The sequence below is a fragment of the Rattus norvegicus genome, chromosome X (assembly GCF_036323735.1).
Source record: "Rattus norvegicus strain BN/NHsdMcwi chromosome X, GRCr8, whole genome shotgun sequence".
NCBI lineage: Eukaryota > Metazoa > Chordata > Mammalia > Rodentia > Muridae > Rattus > Rattus norvegicus.
In genome coordinates, this window is record NC_086039.1 from 68117941 (window position 1) to 68135636 (window position 17696).

Genomic DNA, 17696 nt, shown 5'->3' on the forward strand with positions numbered 1-17696 from the left:
AACTTTATGGACGCCAATTTGTGCTTCAATCTGTGGGTGTGGGGACATCCACCGAAGCCTGGTTCTTGGGACTCTTAACAAAACAGGAGAAGAAAAGTTCTAAAGCAACTTTGAATTCTTTTTTCCCTCAAACTGCACAGGCAATCCATAAGCCAAGCCTGTCGACTCTGCTTCAGATGATGCCCATGATCTGAGTTAGCATAGTCCCTCCATCTTCGCAGCTGTCCCCCAGCATTGGCCAGCATCACCTCTCTTCAAGGGGATAGATATAGTCTCTGGCCAGATCCTAGTAAGAGCCTGGAGGTGGGGGACTATGAGAAACTAAGTGGCCTCTATTTCTTTTCTAGATTCCACCTCATTCCAAAAGGAATTTGAGCTGGATAGCACATTGAAACCCCCATACCTTCTGTCCTGGCTCGTTTTATGTCAACTTGACACAAGCAAAAGTCATCTAAAAGAAGGGAATTTCAGTTGCGAAAATGCCTTCATCCCAGCCGCAGGAGGCAGAAACAGGCAGATCTCTGAGTCTGAGGCCAGCTTGGTCTACAGAGTGAGTTCCAGGAAAGATAGGACTACACAGGGAAACCCTGTCAAATAAAAACATTTTTTTACACAGTATATTCTGATTATAGTTCCCCTTCCTGAACTCCTCCCTGATATTTCCTACTACCCCACCCAACCAAATCCACACAATTCCTTTCTCCCTCCCATTAAACTACAAAATAAATCAAAATATTAATAAGATAAAATAAAAACAAACAAACCAGATCAGAACAAAACAAATAGAAAAAAGAACCAATAGAAAAATAAAAAAAAAAACAAACCCATAACACTAAGACACACACATTGCATACAAACAAAATCCATTGAAAAAAATTTAAAAACATAATATATAAGCAAGAGAGCTTTAAACTTTAAAGAAAGCCCAAACAAAGCACAATGAAACAAACAAACAAAACAGCTCTAAATATCCCAGTAGGTCATCTACTGTAGGACCTAAGGACTGCCCTTATTATGGTTAGTATAACCAGGGAGACTCTGTTGGAGAAAACTAATCTTTCCTTTGCCAGTGGTTATTAATTGGAGATAGCTTTGGGGTTAGGGATGGGAGGGGCGATTGTGTCCTCTTCCTCTGTCAGTGTTGGGGCCTCACCGGGCTTAGGCCTATACAGGCCATGTGCATGCTGTCACAGTCTCTGTGAGTGACTTCATATTGCATCAGTCCTGTTGTGTCTAGGAGGCCTTGCTCCGCTGGTGTCCTCCATCCCCTCTGGCTCTTAAAGCTTTCAACTTCCTCTTTCACAGGAAGAGCGAAGGAAGCAAGCAACAGAGTGAAGAGACAACCTATTGAGAGTTCCTCCTGTTCTAAGTAGAAGGTTCCTCCACGGTTGAATCACTCTATCCTGGAGGAAGCTCCTTAAAACAGAAGACAAACAACTCAAAACGACTCCAGGAAGTCAGTGAAACTGATCAGATTTACTAGGATCTTCCCTCCCAAGAGTAAACAACGAAGACCTCTAAACAGTCAGTCTCAGACAAACCAAGCTGTAAAGAGGGGTCACACGAGCAAAGTAACCCCAAAGAAGCAGAAACAGGCTGAACTGCATGGAAGACGTTTAGAGCAGCTGCACCGCCTGGGAAGGCCACGCTCCAATATGTCGAGCTTGTCCGCTAGCTGTGCAGCATGTCCGAGGCTTTCCAGCTTTGGTGAGTACTCGCCCACACTGGGATGGGCTTTCGTGATGCAGCTGTGTTTGAGTCACTTTTGGTCCTGTAGGTAACCTCTCACCCACATTCCTGTAAGTAACCACAGTCAAACTCACTGGTTCACCAAGTTGGATTTTTGTGGTACCCATACTTGGGTCCGGCATGGGCTCTTTATCTGAGGTGAGTAAAGGTGTCCCCAGGAAAAGTCTTGGCATAAAACACACCCATATTTTCCTCTAGTGGTTTTCTACTTTCGGGTCTCGTGTTCAAGTGTTTACTCAGCTTCGGGTTGGTTTGTATACATAGTGTGATACAAGGACCTAGTTTCATTCACTGGGTATGGCATCGGCACTACTTCGCCACCAGCAATGGATATGGGTTCATTCTAATGTTTTTCACACCTTTGCCTCCTTTCCTCGTTGGCTATCTTTTCACCCCCGCCACTTTCAAAGGTGTGAAGAGTTCTCTGCTCAGATTTATAGCTCCCTAAGAGCTGCTTATGTTGACCACATTTCTGTGTTTATGGTTCATTTGTTCAGATACCTTTTTCGGAGAAACACCCATTTAAATCCTTTGCCCATTTTCATATTTGGTTAATTTTTTTCTTTGTGTTGTTGAACTTCTTTAAATAGTTGTGTACGAGGTCCTTATCAGAGGTATGATTGGTAAATGTTTTCTGCCATTCTGTGAGCTGTCATGTATTGATAACGTTCTTCGCTGCACTCGTTTTTAATTTTGATGAAGCTCAATTTATTATTCTTATGTGGTTGCTTGTACTTTGATGTCATGTATTAGAAGCCAGTGCCCACCAATGGGAGAAGAAGGGCTTGGTCCTGCCAAGGCTCGACTTTCCAGTGTAGGGGGATCCCCCAGTGTAGGGGAGTGTCAGGGCGGGAAGGCAGGAAAGAGTGGGTGGATGGGTGCCGGAACACCCTCATAGAAAAAGTGGGAGGGGGATGGGTTAGGGGTTTATGGACAGGAAACTGGAAAAGGGGATAAATTTGAAGTGTAAATTAAAAAAAATATCCAATAGGGGTTGGGGATTTAGCTCAGCGGAAGAGCGCTTGCCTAGGAAGCGCAAGGCCCTGGGTTCGGTCCCCAGCTCTGAAAAAAAAAGAAAAAAAATCCAATAAAGAAAAAAGGGGGACAATAAAGAAGCCAGTGCCTGAATGAAAATAAAATTTTTACCTTTGTATTCTTCTCAGTTTTATATGTTTGACTTTGACATCTTTGGCCTATTTTAGGTTAAATTCTTGTGTATATGTGAGGTAATTATCTTAATTCCACTGCTTGTGGACATCCCTTCCTGCCAGAACATTTGTGGACAAAATTATTCTTTCCCTCATTTAATCATATTGTCACAGTTGTCTAAAATCAACTAACCTTAAATGAAAAACTGTATTCCTGGCACTTTGATTCTATTTCATTGCTGTCAGTGTAGTTGCTTATCCTAAGCCCGTATTAGTCTTTTGGTGTTGAGCATTGAACCCAGGGCCCCATTCAAGATACACACGTTCTCTACCACTGAGCTATGCCCTCAGGAACCCTACATTGCAGAAAATGCCAAAATTAGAAAGTTAAATTTCTAAGACTGTTTGGTCTATTCTGAGGCTGTTTCATTTTCATGTGAATTTAAGAATCAGTTCATTAACTTCTGCAAAAACTTTAGCCGCAATTTTAATGAGGATTACATTAATCTGTAAATCAATGTGAAATATTGCCATTTTAACACTCAATCTAAGAGCCTAGAAGCCTAGGATTTTTAAAATGTATTAAACATTTAATTTCTTTGAATGTTATTATGCTTTATTTGAGACATAAAACATGCCTTTGTTTTAAATATAGATTGTTTTGAGACAGCTTCTCACTGTGTAGCTACAGCTGTCCTGGAATTTGCTATGTAGACCACACTGGTCCCAGAACCCACAGAGATCCACTCACCTCTACTTTCCTACTGCTTGGATTAAAGTTGTGTGATACAATGCCTGGCTTAAAAATTAATTCTTAAATGTTAAAGATTGAAGGTAGTTCATATGTGATGTTTTCTTAATTTAATTTTGAATCTATCCATTTCTAATTAATGTGAATAAAATTTACTTTGCATTTTGTTTATCAGTATTGCATTTCTGATTCAGGGTCTTTTTTTTAAATCTTTATTAACTTGAGTATTTCTTATTTACATTTCGATTGTTATTCCCCTTCTTGGTTTCCGGGCCAATATCCCCCTAACCCCTCCCCTTCTCCTTCTATATGGGCTTCCCCTCCCAATCCTCCCCCCATTACCGCCCTTCCCCCATCAATCATGTTCACTGGGAGTTCAGTCTTAGCAGGACCAAGGGCTTCCCCTTCCACTGGTGCTCTTACTAGGATATTCATTGCTACCTATGAGGTCAGAGTCCAGGGTCAGTCCATGTATAGTCTTTAGGTAGTGGCTTAGTCCCTGGAAGCTCTGGTTGCTTGGCATTGTTGTTCATATGGGGTCTCGAGCCCCTTCAAGCTTTTCCAGTCCTTTCTAAGATTCTTTCAACGGGGCTCCCGTTCTCAGTTCAGTGGTTTGCTGCTGGCATTTGCCTCTGTATTTGCTGTATTCTGGCTGTGTCTCTCAGAAGAGATCTACATCTGGTTCCTGTCAGCCTGCACTTCTTTGCTTCATCCATCTTATCTAGTTTGGTGGCTGCATATGTATGGGCCACATGTGGGGCAGGCTCTGAATGGGTGTTCCTTCTGCCTATGTTCTAAACTTTGCCTCCCTATTCCCTGCCAAGGGTATTCTTGTTCCCCTTTTAAAGAAGGAGTGAAGCATTCACATTTTGGTCATGCTTCTTGAGTTTCATGTGTTCTGTGCATCTAGGGTAATTCAGGCATTTGGGCTAATAGCCACTTATCAATGAGTGCATACCATGTGTGTTTTTCTGTGATTGGGTTACCTCACTCAAGATGATATTTTCTAGTTCCAACCATTTGCCTATGAATTTCATAAAGTCATTGTTTTTGATAGCTGAGTAATATTCCATTGTGTAGATGTACCACATTTTCTGTATCCATTCCTCTGTTGAAGGGCATCTGGGTTCTTTCCAGCTTCTGGCTATTATAAATAAGGTTGCTATGAACATAGTGGAGCACGTGTCTTTGTTATATGTTGGGGCATCTTTTGGGTATATGCCCAAGAGAGGTATAGCAGGGTCCTCAGGTAGTTCAATGTCCAATTTTCTAAGGAACCTCCAGACTGATTTCCAGAATGGTTGTACCAGTCTGCACTGATTCAGGGTCTTAATATGTAGCCCAGGATGGCCTCAAATTTGTGATGCTTCTGTCTCAATCCCTAAAATCTGAGTTTACATATATCTATTACCACAATCTGTTCCCCGTGTTTCCTACACACAATATAATATCATCTGCAAATAGTTATGCTTTTATATTCTTTTATCTCAATTTTTTCCACTTCTTTTTCCTATAGAAATGATGAAAACAGATATTTTTTCCTTAATCTTGTCTTGGGAAAAAATTTTCTGTCAGAAAATCCATAGGGATCTTCTCACAGAATAGAAGCTCCCTTCTATTCTTAGTTTGGTGGACTTCTTATGAAAAAGTAATGAATAGGTTTTTGTAATTGGAGACAAGTATGGTATTATTTCTGTTCTATCATGGTATATTACATCAATGACATTTTTATTTTAAATCAACCTTTCATCTTTGGACAGTACACTCTCATGGTTAATAAGTCTTTTATGTTATTGGCCCAGTATTTTATTATTGATTGAAGATTTTTGTGTCTGTATTCTTAAGATACATTGGTGTTAGATTTTTTTCCTGTGATGTCATTTTCTGGGTCTTGTAGCTGGATGATAAACACCTCATTCCTTCTTCTTTTATTTACTTGAAAACACTTGTTAAAGATTGGTGCTAAGAGTTGATAGAATTTATTATTGAAACCATTTTGACCCTGGGATTTTCTTTGTATAATATTTCTGAATAATTTTTAAAATTGCCTTACTTGTGGCTTATTCATATTTTCTCTTTCTTTTTCAGTTCTTTTTGGTAGTTAGGTAGTTTTGGAAATTTTTCTAATTCACTAAGTTACTTAATATATGTGAATTATGGCTAGTCATAGTATTCGCATTAATCTTTTTTATTTCTGTAAGATAGCTATATGTCCTGAAGGTTGTCTTCTAACCTCCACATGTTACTGTGGCATGTGAGTGCCCTAGTCCCCTCAATAATAATAAGATAAAATAAAAATAGAATTGTGCTACCCAGTTTGTATTACTAATATTGATCCATTGTCATCACTGACAATGTTTTATATGATTTTTCAGGCTTTTAAGTTTGTTGAGATTTTGAAAACTGTCCTTACATTTCAGTCTACCCTGGTCAATAGTCCAAGTTCAACCGATATAAATATGTGTTCTGCTTTAGTTGTGAAAACTAGTCTATAGATGTGTAATAGAAATATAGTATTATTCAGCTTTTCTTTTGTATTTTTCTTTTTTTATTTAGAGAATACTTTATTAGTTTTTGTAATCAAACCCACGTAGATAAGACCTTACATATTTAATACAGTGCGTTATCCCTGTACAAATGGAAAAAACGTAAGTTCAACATTTCTAGACCAATATGGCTGTTAATTTCTGTACAGTGCCAACTCAACACAGTAAACGGGGATACTTTTTCCCAAAGTTGACAGCACAGCTAAAGTTTCCAAAAATTCAAATTATATATCTGTATATATATATTTATATTTATATAAAAAGACCAATAATAGCAGTGTGTTATGCATCAACAGCAGCAACAGCTTTTCCAGGTTCTGCAGTCATCTGAACAAAACTGTAGAGACATCCAGCACACTCCATTAAAAAAAAAAGTAAAAAAACAAAACCCGAGAAAACAGCACAGTTCTGTTACTCTTGTGGTACCTGGCACCATTTTTTTTTTAAATTAGCTTCTCAATCATCATCTGGAAAGAAAACATTCTGAGCAACATCATTAAAAACAGCTCTGATAAAGCACGGTCACTACTACGTATCATAAAGCAGGTACAAGCTATTCTACATCCACAGAGGTATGATACAGTACTGTCCTACATCTATAATACTAGAGGATACAATTTAAAAGGCATTATTTGAGACTTGATTCTACTTTTCCAGCAGAGGGCCCAAAGGATGGTGTGACACAGCTTTGTAAAGAAACATACTCTAGACAGGATTTCCTTTCACTAGTGGCACAGTTCTAAGGATTCATTCTCTCCATGAATGTCAGCTAAAACCGTTATTAAAAAAATGAAATATCCCTAGAACAAAACCGTATAACCACCGGATTCACATGAAGATGACCTAGTGGAGACATGCTGGACCTCACCTTACCAACAAGCTATCAAATCTGTTATGTTTAAACAGTTTATTCAGCTTTTCTTATTAAACTTTTATTTAGTTGTTACATCCACAATAAAAATGGGGTATTGCAATCTCCAACCTTATCGTTAAACTGTCTATTTTTTCAATTATGAAATTTTTGTTTCATATATTTTGAGAATTGTCAGAAACATAACTGTTTATAATAGTTATATTTTTCTTGATGAACCAAATATGTTGGTATAAAATATCTTCCTTTTTGTGTGGTAACAACTTTTTACTTTTACTTATTTTTTAATCGAAAATAGATTTTTTGATCTACAGATGCACTTTTTAAATTAGTAAGCAAGGAATGTACTTGTTGCTGAATGAGATCTAAGAGATTAGTCCCAATTATTAAGCAAATTTACAACTAGTTTGGGATGTGACCTTTATTGAGCTTATCCACTGGAGTGGAAATAATGTCTGTACACAACCAAATGTTTGTTAATATAACTTCTGCATCACAATTAAAATCCAAACGTTTTTTTTTTAAAACAGTCAACTCAATCGAAACCCACCACTTCAGATTCAATAGCTTCTTTGAAGCCACAGTAACGCTTAAATATGGCTAAAACTCGAATGCAGAACCTCCCTCTCTCTCTCTCTCTCTCTCTCTCTCTCTCTCTCTCTCTCTCTCTCTCTCTCTCACACACACACACACACACACACACACACATCTGAGCTTCAGCACAGTCCCAGATCCAAGATGGTTGGCAGTAAGGCTGGAAAGGACTCCAGAAAGGCCAAGACAAAAGGCAGTTTCCCACTCGCTCACAGCAAGCCAGCTTGCAGTTTCCCGTGGGCTATATTCATGGACACCTGAAATCTAGGACAACCACGCATGAAAATAGATTTTTAAAATACATACATACTCTGATTTTAAAGACATACTCTGATTATGGTTCCTCCTCCCCCAACTTCTCATAGACCCTCCCCACCCACCCAAATAAACTCCTTTTTCTTCTCTCATTTAAATACAGACATCTGAAAAATATTACAATAAAATTAAGAAAAATTAAAACAAACAAACCAGAATTGGACAAAAGAAACAGACCAACAGAATAAAAGAGAAAAAAATCTGAAAGAGACAAAAAAATCAGAAAGATATATAGACACTGAGACACAGATTTGCACAGAAGAAAAACTCATTAAAAATTGGAAACTATGGGAGGCCTCCCCTTTTCTAAAGAGAAAGGGAGGAGGAATAGATAGGTGGGACAGGAGGTGGTGGGAGAACTGGGAGGAGGAGGGAGGGGAAAGTGCCATCTGGATATAAAGTAAATAAATTAATTAATGAATTTTTGAAAAGCAAAATATCTGTAAGGTTAAAAACGAAAATCCCAAACAAAGCATTGTGAGACAGAACCCCCCCTCCCAAAAATAGATTTTGTTTTGTGTTGGTCATCTATTGCTGGGCATAGGGCTTCCCTTCAGTGTGGCTTTTATATCCAGTGAGACTCTGTTGGAGAAACGAATTTTTTCTTTGCCTGTGGTTATTAATTGGAGATAGCTTCTGGGTTAGGGATGGGGACTTGTATCCACTTCCTCTCTCAATGCTGGGACTCCACCTGGCTTAGGCCTGTGCACGCTGCCACAGTCTCTGTGGGTGACTTCAAATATGCACGAGTCCTGTTGTGTCTAGAAGGCCTCGTTTCCTTGGTTACCTCCATCCTTATAATCTTTCAGCCTCCTCTTCCACAGAGTTCCCTGAGCCCTGGCGGGGAGGCATTTGATGGAGACATCCCATTTAGAACTGAGTGTTTCAAGGTCTCCCAGTCTTTGCATCTTGTCCAGCTGTGGGTCTCTATATTACCATTCTACCAGAGAAGGAAGCTTCTGTGATGATGACTGGGTGGGACACTGATTTCATGGATATAGCAGGAGTTACCAGCACAAAATGACTTGTAAGGACTCATTTATTGCCAAGTTCCTTTAGCAGAACAATAGTCCTTAGTTTCCCCCTATTTCCCTAGGTTATGTAGTCTCAGGTTCTTGTCTCCCCAAGCAGTGATGGAGATCCGTTCCATCTCCTGGAGTGGGCTTTAATTCCGAGTAGATAATGGCTGGTTACTCCCACCAGCTTTGTGCTACTGTTGCACTAGCATGTCTTGCTGGTAGGTCACTCGTTTAAATCATGGAGTCTATAGCCGGGTTAATGCTTTCCTTTCTCCTCTAGCAGCATGAAAAGCACTACCATGAACACTAGTCAGCAGGGGTGAAGGCTCTAGTTAGGCACTAACTCAACTTCTCCATCCTCAGTGAGTGAAAGTGTTGCCTTCAGTAATAGGGCCTCACCGTCAGATTGCGGGATGCAACCAATAGCCTTGGCAGTAGACCGTGTGTTTGGGGATTTCCATAGTGCCCTTTTGGCCAACAGCTCATTAGATGTTACCCATTCCTGCCACTGGATGTTTTATTTGCTGATGAGAGATGCTCAGTTGGGCTCTGTCTCTCTCATTATTGAGAAGTTCCATTTACATCCTCGTGTGTGTGTGTGTGTGTGTGTGTGTGTGTGTGTGTGTGTGTGTGTGTTTGTGTGTGTGTGTGTGTGTGTGTGTGTGTGTGTGTGTGGTCTTCCATATTAGGTTTCCATATGACTCCTCAAATGGCCTTTAGTTTTAGCTGTTCCTTCCCATATTCCCTCCCTCACCCTCTCTTCCTCTTCCTCCTCCTCTTCCTCCTCCTCTTCCTCCTCCTCCTCCTCTTCCTCCTCCTCCCACTCCTCCTCCTCCCACTCCTCCTCCTCCTCTTCCTCCTCCTCCTCTTCTTCCTCCTCCTCTTCCTCCTCCTCCCACTCCTCCACCTCCCACTCCTCCTCTTCCTCCTCCTCCCACTCCTCCTCCTCCTCCCACTCCTCCTCCTCCTCTTCCTCCTCTTCCTCCTCCTCCTCTTCCTCCTCCTCCCACTCCTCCTCCTCCCACTCCTCCTCCTCCCACTCCTCCTCCTCCTCCTCTTCCTCCTCTTCCCACTCCTCCTCCTCCCACTCCTCCTCTTCCTCCTCCTCCTCTTCTTCCTCCTCCTCCTCTTCCTCCTCTTCCCACTCCTCCTCCTCCCACTCCTCCTCCTCCTCCTCCTCCTCCTCCTCCATGTTTGATTCTCTCATTCCAGCTCCACCCCCAGCTATCCATTCTGTTTTTCCTTCCTAGGATGATCTAATCCTCCTGACTGGTCCCTTACTAAATACCTAACCTCTGTGGTTATATGGATTGTAGCGTGCTTAGGAAAGGTTGAACAGCACACATCCACTAAGCAAGTACTGGTACCAGATGTTGCCATATCTACTTTGTCTGATATTGCTATAGTCACTGCAGCTCTTTTCAACAGTGCTCATGTTGTGTCCATATTTATATTGTTTTACTTTCAACCCATTTGTGTTTGGGTCTAAAGGGTCTGCTGTAGCACAGAGAGATGCATTATGTTTCTCATGAAAACCTGGAGAACAAGATGTACATAGGATCTGAGAGGAGCCATGACAAGCTCTTAAAAAGCTAGAAGGTTCTACATATGCATCACAAAGACCTGATGCTAGCCCTGTGTTCCTGCCATTTATTTTCTGTATCTGTGTAGTTAAACAGTTGCCTTTGATTCTTTAAAAATGGTAAAATAACACTCATGGATAAGAAAGAAGTGGTGAGACGTTTTTCTCAGACAAGGTCTCTCTATGTAGCCCAGGTTCGCCTTGAACTCAATATCATTTGTCCTCTACCTCATGAGTTCTGGGATTAAAGCCATATGAAGCTAGGAGAGAATTGTTTCTTTATACTTTCTCCTCTATATGAACAATTATTTAAATTATTTTTATTGGCAATCCTGGCAATATCTGGGAAGGAAACAATGAACATTTTATTCCATTGAATTTTACTAATAGTTATAGTGATATGACAACTTTTCAAATGTACTTTATGATAATCTGTGTGAGTTGGAAACAGAAACTGTGTCTAATGTGGACCCAGATTCTTCGGAATCCTTCTGATCTACACTGTTGAAGGTTGACTAGCAAAATGGAATTCTTTAAATTGACTTCCATGTACAACACAGTGTTTATCATGAAAGGATAACTAACAAACACATGGTTATCTGAAGCAGGAGACAGGACCTACACTTTAATTCGGACATTCTTGAATTTCAGACCAGCATGACTGACAAGTGGGAGCCCTTCTCAGAAAAACAAAACAAACCATGCTAATTTGATACTTATGCATGCATTAATAAAACATTGCAGTGGATACAACAGTTGTGTCTAAGGCTTTACATCTTAGAATAGTAGAAGCTTATGTTGCTTAAGGAGTGATTTTTTTTTCACTGACATCATTTAGAATTACCACCGTGGGGTAAGCAATAGTAAAACCAAGGCAGACTTGTTTGCCAGTAGGATTTGAGCACGGGACACTGGGCATGAAGGCCTACCCAAGACCTAATTATTCTCTTTAAAATTTGCACAGACAATGCACACTTTCCTGTTCTCGTCTAGGGCAGACAATGCTTACACATGGGCCCTTGATATACTGTAAGAAGAAGCATGGGATGTGCTGAGGCAGTGTTTTCAGGCAAAAGCAAAGGAAAGAAAAGGGAGAAGGCAGGAGGAAGTTGACTGAAGAGGTGACTTCAACTAGAGACAAACTTCAACTGGATCCATTCAGCAGCTCTGCAGAGGCAGGGGAAGGGGGGACATAACTTCTAAGGCCCTCACCTTCACCTGATAGCAATCCTCTAGAGGTCTGATTCATTCGTTCGTTCATTCATTCATTCATTCATTCATTCATTCATTCATTCATAGATAGGATCTCATGTAGCCCAGTCAGACCTCAAACTCCCTAAGTAACCAAGCATAACCTTGGACACCTGATCCTCCTGCCTCTGCTGGAGAGGTGGGATCACAGGTGTGTGCTGCCACACCAGCTTTAGGTGGTGCTGAAGCTTGAGTCCAAGGCTTTGTGCATGTTACATAAGCCCTTTACCAACTATACCACATTGCCAGCTCTGGAGATGAGTTTTTACGTCAATACTCGCAGTGCCAAAGGATGAGAATATGTGTGTGTGTGTGTGTGCACGCGCGCGCGCACGCGCATGCGTGCACGTGCATATGCTCAAAAGATGTGAGTTAAAGAAATAGAAAAACTATAAATTTGGAGAGTCAGAATGTCAAATGAGGGCTTTGAGAGGCAGAGTTTCTAATTTATTAAAGCTCATGTGAACTATCTCTAATATTATGTATGACCTTTACATAAAAATTCTTTGAAGTATTTGATAATGCCAAAGATTATATAATGAACTAGAAGTCCTCATACTTCTATTAGTCTTTGCTACAAGCTAGTGGAAACATTTTGAAGAGTACTTAGAAAATATTTGATGTGTGACTGACTTTTCCTGGGAAGGTGTGAAGTAATGTCTACTCACTCTGGGTAGGACATTGGAAATGGAGCAGGAACACTGTTCTCTCCATGTGCGCTTACAGGAGCATGGGAGAGAGGTTGTCATAGGAGAAGGGGTGACTCAAAGTCAGCTGCAGCCCCCCAAACCAACCCTAACATGGGTGACGACAATGCACAAAACTGCACCTCTGCAGCACCCTGCACCATCACTGCTCTACTGTGCTCTAGAAATTGCTTGTTGCTAAGGGACCCATGACCATGCAGTGGGAGAGACCTTATCAATCTTGTAAGCTTCAGAGCTTCTTATGTTCTCTAAAGGTTTGTGGAGTTTCCTAAGGCACCTCCCTCCCTCTCCCTCCTGAAGGGAATGTTTCAATTCAGAAGAAATGGGTACAAAACATTCAGTGAAGTTGAAAATACCTATAACTCTAAGACCTAGTACAGCCAATCCTAGGTATATCTCAGAAAGTAAATCTGTGGATAAAATGTTTATATGTACAAAATTTTTCATTGCCACAGCATTATTTTTAAGTGGAAATTTTAAATAATCCATCTGTTCATCACTATAGAAAATAAGTTGCAATATAGCTATACAATGGAATATCGATACCACATTTTTAATGGTGAAACTGGATTTTTCTGAGTGGAAGGGAAAAACTGGAGAAAATGTTCAATATAACCATGAGACCATAATTGAGCCATAGTGCAAGGCTAGCTGTCTATAACCATAGAATCCACAGTGAAGTCATCATGACTTCCCCAAAAGGTTAGCTCTAGTCATAATCAAAATGCTAAAGGTAAGTAATGCATTGCTGACTGAAATTAAACCAGTCAGCTAGAATGAGAGTGCCTGGTCCTACTTGCCCTGAGGAATGCTGCTGTATAATATGTAAGAGGAATATAGGTCAAAATACATCCTCTTCTATGCTTTATAAAGCATGCTGGGCTGGTTATGGAATGCTTCTGACCACTTTGTCTTCCAAGCCTCCTGGTTCAGGAACTGGTCTTTTGTATGCACAATAAACATTTACATATGATAATCTAATCTAATACTTTTGACAAATACGAAGTGAACAAAGCCAGTGTGATAGTATGGGGATAGCCTGTTAATATTTATGCAAACGTAATCAGACCTCCTAAATGCTATTACTTGATATAGTGATAGAAAAATGTTCCTAGTCCATCTGCCAAGAAAATGATATTTACTAAACAACTATCAAGGTAATACATTGGTGAAGGGGGGAAATGGGAATAATGCAAAAAATAGCTAAGGAAAATATGGGAAATATTTGTTAAATGTGGATAACTGGCCCTAGACAGTATATTAGTCCCTGTCACTGTGTTAACACATTTCTCAGTTTAACAGCTATTGCTTGTAGACAGCATGTTACTACTGCCAATTCCAAGGCCGCCGCATGTCATAGTGGCACTTATTACACATACGTTTTCACTCATTTCATGGACAGGGTAATGCTCAGAGGGCTTTAGCTGTGTCTTCAGGATGCTCATGATCACTGAGTGATACAGGGGTTGGTTCTTGTGCTTCCATTTGCAGTGAGAAAAAAATCAGCCCAGAAGCCACTCACATGGCCAAAAGGCATCATATCACAAGGGCACATGAGGAAAGGTCTTCCCAATGCTCAGATCCTTTCAGGTGACAAGATCCAGGGAGGATCCAGCAAGTTGTCTTTGCTCTCCTACTGACCCAAAGCACCCGCCAGTAGGAGCACCATACTGACTGTGGCCATTTGACCATTTGTATATGCTTGGCCCATGGGGTGTGGTATTGTTAGGCAGTGTGGCCTTGTTGGAGGAAGTGTGTCACTGTAGGGTTGGTGTAGGCATAAAGTTTTTGCAGTCTAATTTTAATAAGGATTGGATAGCAGTTCAGTCCTGTAGCAAACACCAAATACGATTCAGCAGCTGCAGACCAGTCCTCTGGGCAGGCAGACACCGGCATGAACTGACAGTGACAGTCCAGTCTTTTCAGCAAGCAGACACCAGGCAGCTATAGTTTAATCCTGAAGAAATTGCTAGGCTCACCAACCAGCCTAAGGCAGGGCTGCTAAGGCAGCAAGCTGTTGTAGGAACTTAAAGAGCAGTTAGTTCTTGGGCAGTTAGTTCTTGGGCAAGTTTTTCTCAATGGCTGTGTTCCCACAGGTTGAGCTCAATGAAGGCAAACCAATACATACCTCTATGTAAGGTGAACCAATACATGCCTCTTTAGCAAAGAATAGCAAGGCAGAGCAAACTAAACCAATACTCAGTGCTTGTCCCCCACTGTATGTGGGGTCATATTTATACTCCTTCATCACAGGTCCTTCCATGTGTTTGCCATATCAAACATCCTTTTGCCTGTATCTGCTTCAGGAAAAATTCTTTCCCATGTCTGCTTTAGCAAAACATCCTTTCACCTGTGTGCCCCAGCAAAACATCAGTTGACAGAACTAACTTTCCAAAGAATTAGAAGTGTCCATTTCAAGGTGGGCTTTGAGGTCTCATATTATGCTCAAGTCTTGTCAGAGACAGTCTCTCCTGGTTGCAGTCAGATCAAGATGTAGATCTCTTAGCTCCTCTTCCTGAACCATGCCTGCCTGGATGCTGCCATGCTTTCCGCCTTGATGATAATGGACCGAACCTCTGAACCTATAAGCCAGCCTCAACTAAATGTTGTCCTGTATAACAGTTTTCTTGGTCATGGTATTTCTCCACCGCAATGGAAACCCTAAGACATTGACCAAGAACTCATTTTAACGGCCAGTGCAAAGCACCTTGTGGTAAACACAGGAGGCAGAAAGCTAAGGCCTGGGCCTTTTTTCATACACCCACAAGATTTCATCCCAACAATAAATCCCAGGCCTCTCAGAAGGCCAGTTCCCTCTCAATCCCACCCAGCAGATTCCCATGCCACAACAGTGAAACAGGCCCCATTCTACACCCAGGATTCACTGTGGCTTGAATTCACTGTCCTTTCTCAAGGGAGTCAGAGGCTTGTTGGTGTGGATACATGGAGCATACATATACTCCAACCTCCTGAGGGACTGCCACCTACTCCAATCCAACAGGTGGGTAAATCTGGCAGGATACCCACAGAGACACCACACCCACTCTACTCTTGCCCTTCACGAAAGGCCATAGTATGCAGAAAGGGATGAGTAAAGGCTGGCCTAAATCTAATGCTACACCCATATTTGAGCCTCTGTCACTTCCTCAACACCTCTCCACACACACCACATCAAAGGTTTTGTCTGATTCCCAGTTAGGGTAGGGCTTCCTCATCAGTATCAACCAGCCCAATGCTATATGCCAAGTGTTGGCACATTATAATAGGGAGGAAGGGTGGGACAAACTGCCCCAAAGATTATAGTTCCTGCCTTTATGGAACTACCAGAATAACGGGGGAAGCAGAGCCAGCTGCACACATCGAATTGCAAACCCAGACAGGTTGGACTAGGTCCCAGAGGAGATGGAGGTAGGGGAAGCAAGACTCGGAAAGGGGTATATCTTTCGAGCAACAGATCACCCAAGAAAGTGGTTCCCTTACTCCCCACTTACCTCATTAGCACACCCAACACATCAAAATGTCTAGGCCAGAGACTAGGACACTGTGACTTTGGTTAGAGGACACAGATAAATGTGTTTACAGTACCAGAAAGTGCTATGTAGACTGTTGGGAGAGGAAAATTAATCATACTTGCTACATCATACTTGCTACAATACTGACCTGCTAAGTAGGCTCTGCCCACTGTTGTAATAGTGGCACAACAGTATGAGAGTAACCAAATGCTTTGATATTAGACTGGAGTCCCATACATATCCAGTACTATAAACCTGTGCAATAATCTATACAGCTGGAGAAGTTCGGACTCAAGTCTTACCATTGCTTCCCTAAATGGAAACTTTGTCAAATTTCCATCTAAATATTTATATTTATACCCATAACTAGTGCCATTCTCCTCCAAGGCTATTGTATAACAGTTTCCTCCAAGGCTGAAACATTCCTATTTGTAGGGTAAACAACTCAATATAGCTTCAGGAAGTCCCTGAAACTGAGTGGATTCTCTTGTACCTTCCCGGCCAGAGTAAGCAATAAAAGCAGTGTCTCCTTCAGATGGTAAGAAGCTGAGCTGCAAAGAAAACTCTCAGAGGATCTCTGCTGTTAAGACTCAGACAAGCTGAGTTGCAAAGGAGATTCTTGAAGGCAAAAAGATGCAAAGAAGACTCTGAGACCAGAACAGCTGTCTGGAAGCAGAAGCCAGCTGAGCCGCCTGGAAGAAGTTTAGACCAACTGAGCCACCTGGAAAGGACAACTTGTTGAGCAGCTTGCAGACTGGGCAGTATGCTCCAGGTTCCCAGCTTTGGGAGGTTTCACCTACACTGGGATGGACTTTGGTGTTGCAGCTGTCTTTGAGTCATTTATGTTCCCTGTAAGTCACCCCTCAACCATCTGTAAGTAAACACAATAAAAGGCAAGGGCAGAGAATCTACTTTTAAAGAAGGTGACATTTAATAGAGATGTAGCTTTGGACAAAGTAATGTGAATAAGTGACAACTGAATGATGAGCCTGAAATGTGACATCTACAACATGTACACACACACAGCCACACCACCACCACCACCACCACCACCACCACCACCACCACCACCACGGAACACCATGGAAGAGGAAGAGGAAACAAATGAACCGAAGGAGTGCCATGAAATTCCGCCACTCAGATATTACATAGCTATTGCTATCGTGGACACACAGCAGCAATGGATACCTTCAGAAGATTGGGCCCTTCAGCATTCCACCATGGACAAAGAAAATGCTCATGAAGCCCCACTCTTTCCTGAGTACCTATTAACTGCTAAGAGTTGCTGTGAGATGGGGTATCATTTTCTTCAATGGTGCATTCATTGGGAGACTAGTTGAGAAATAGAAGGGATTCAGAGAGCCAAAAGGATAACAGAGGGTAGGTGGTTAATAGAACCAAAACAAATGGTGTGCACTTACAAAACTGTCAAAAATGCAATGACAAATATAATTTTCCTTATTATAGATGGGAAGCATTAGACTTTGTCTTAGAGTTTCTACTTCTGTGATCAAACCCCATGGTCAAAAGCAATTTAGGGAGGAAAGGGATTATTTGGTGAACAAGTTACAGTTCTCAAGGGATGCCAAAGCAGGAAAGAACCTGGAAACTGAAACTGAAACAGGGACCATGGAGGGGAGCTGCTTACTGG

The 17696-nt window shown here is 41.4% G+C and overlaps 1 protein-coding gene across 1 annotated transcript in view; it reads left to right on the forward strand.

Annotated features, from left to right (window-relative positions):
- Positions 1-1335: 1335 nt before the first annotated feature.
- The window catches only part of Stard8 (StAR-related lipid transfer domain containing 8), a 116972-nt gene continuing 100611 nt past the window's right edge, over positions 1336-17696 (forward strand). Inside the window, exon 1 of the mRNA XM_039099691.2 lies at positions 1336-1707. The gene's annotated coding sequence lies outside the window, so the exon portion shown is untranslated. The remainder of the gene's footprint in view (positions 1708-17696) is intronic.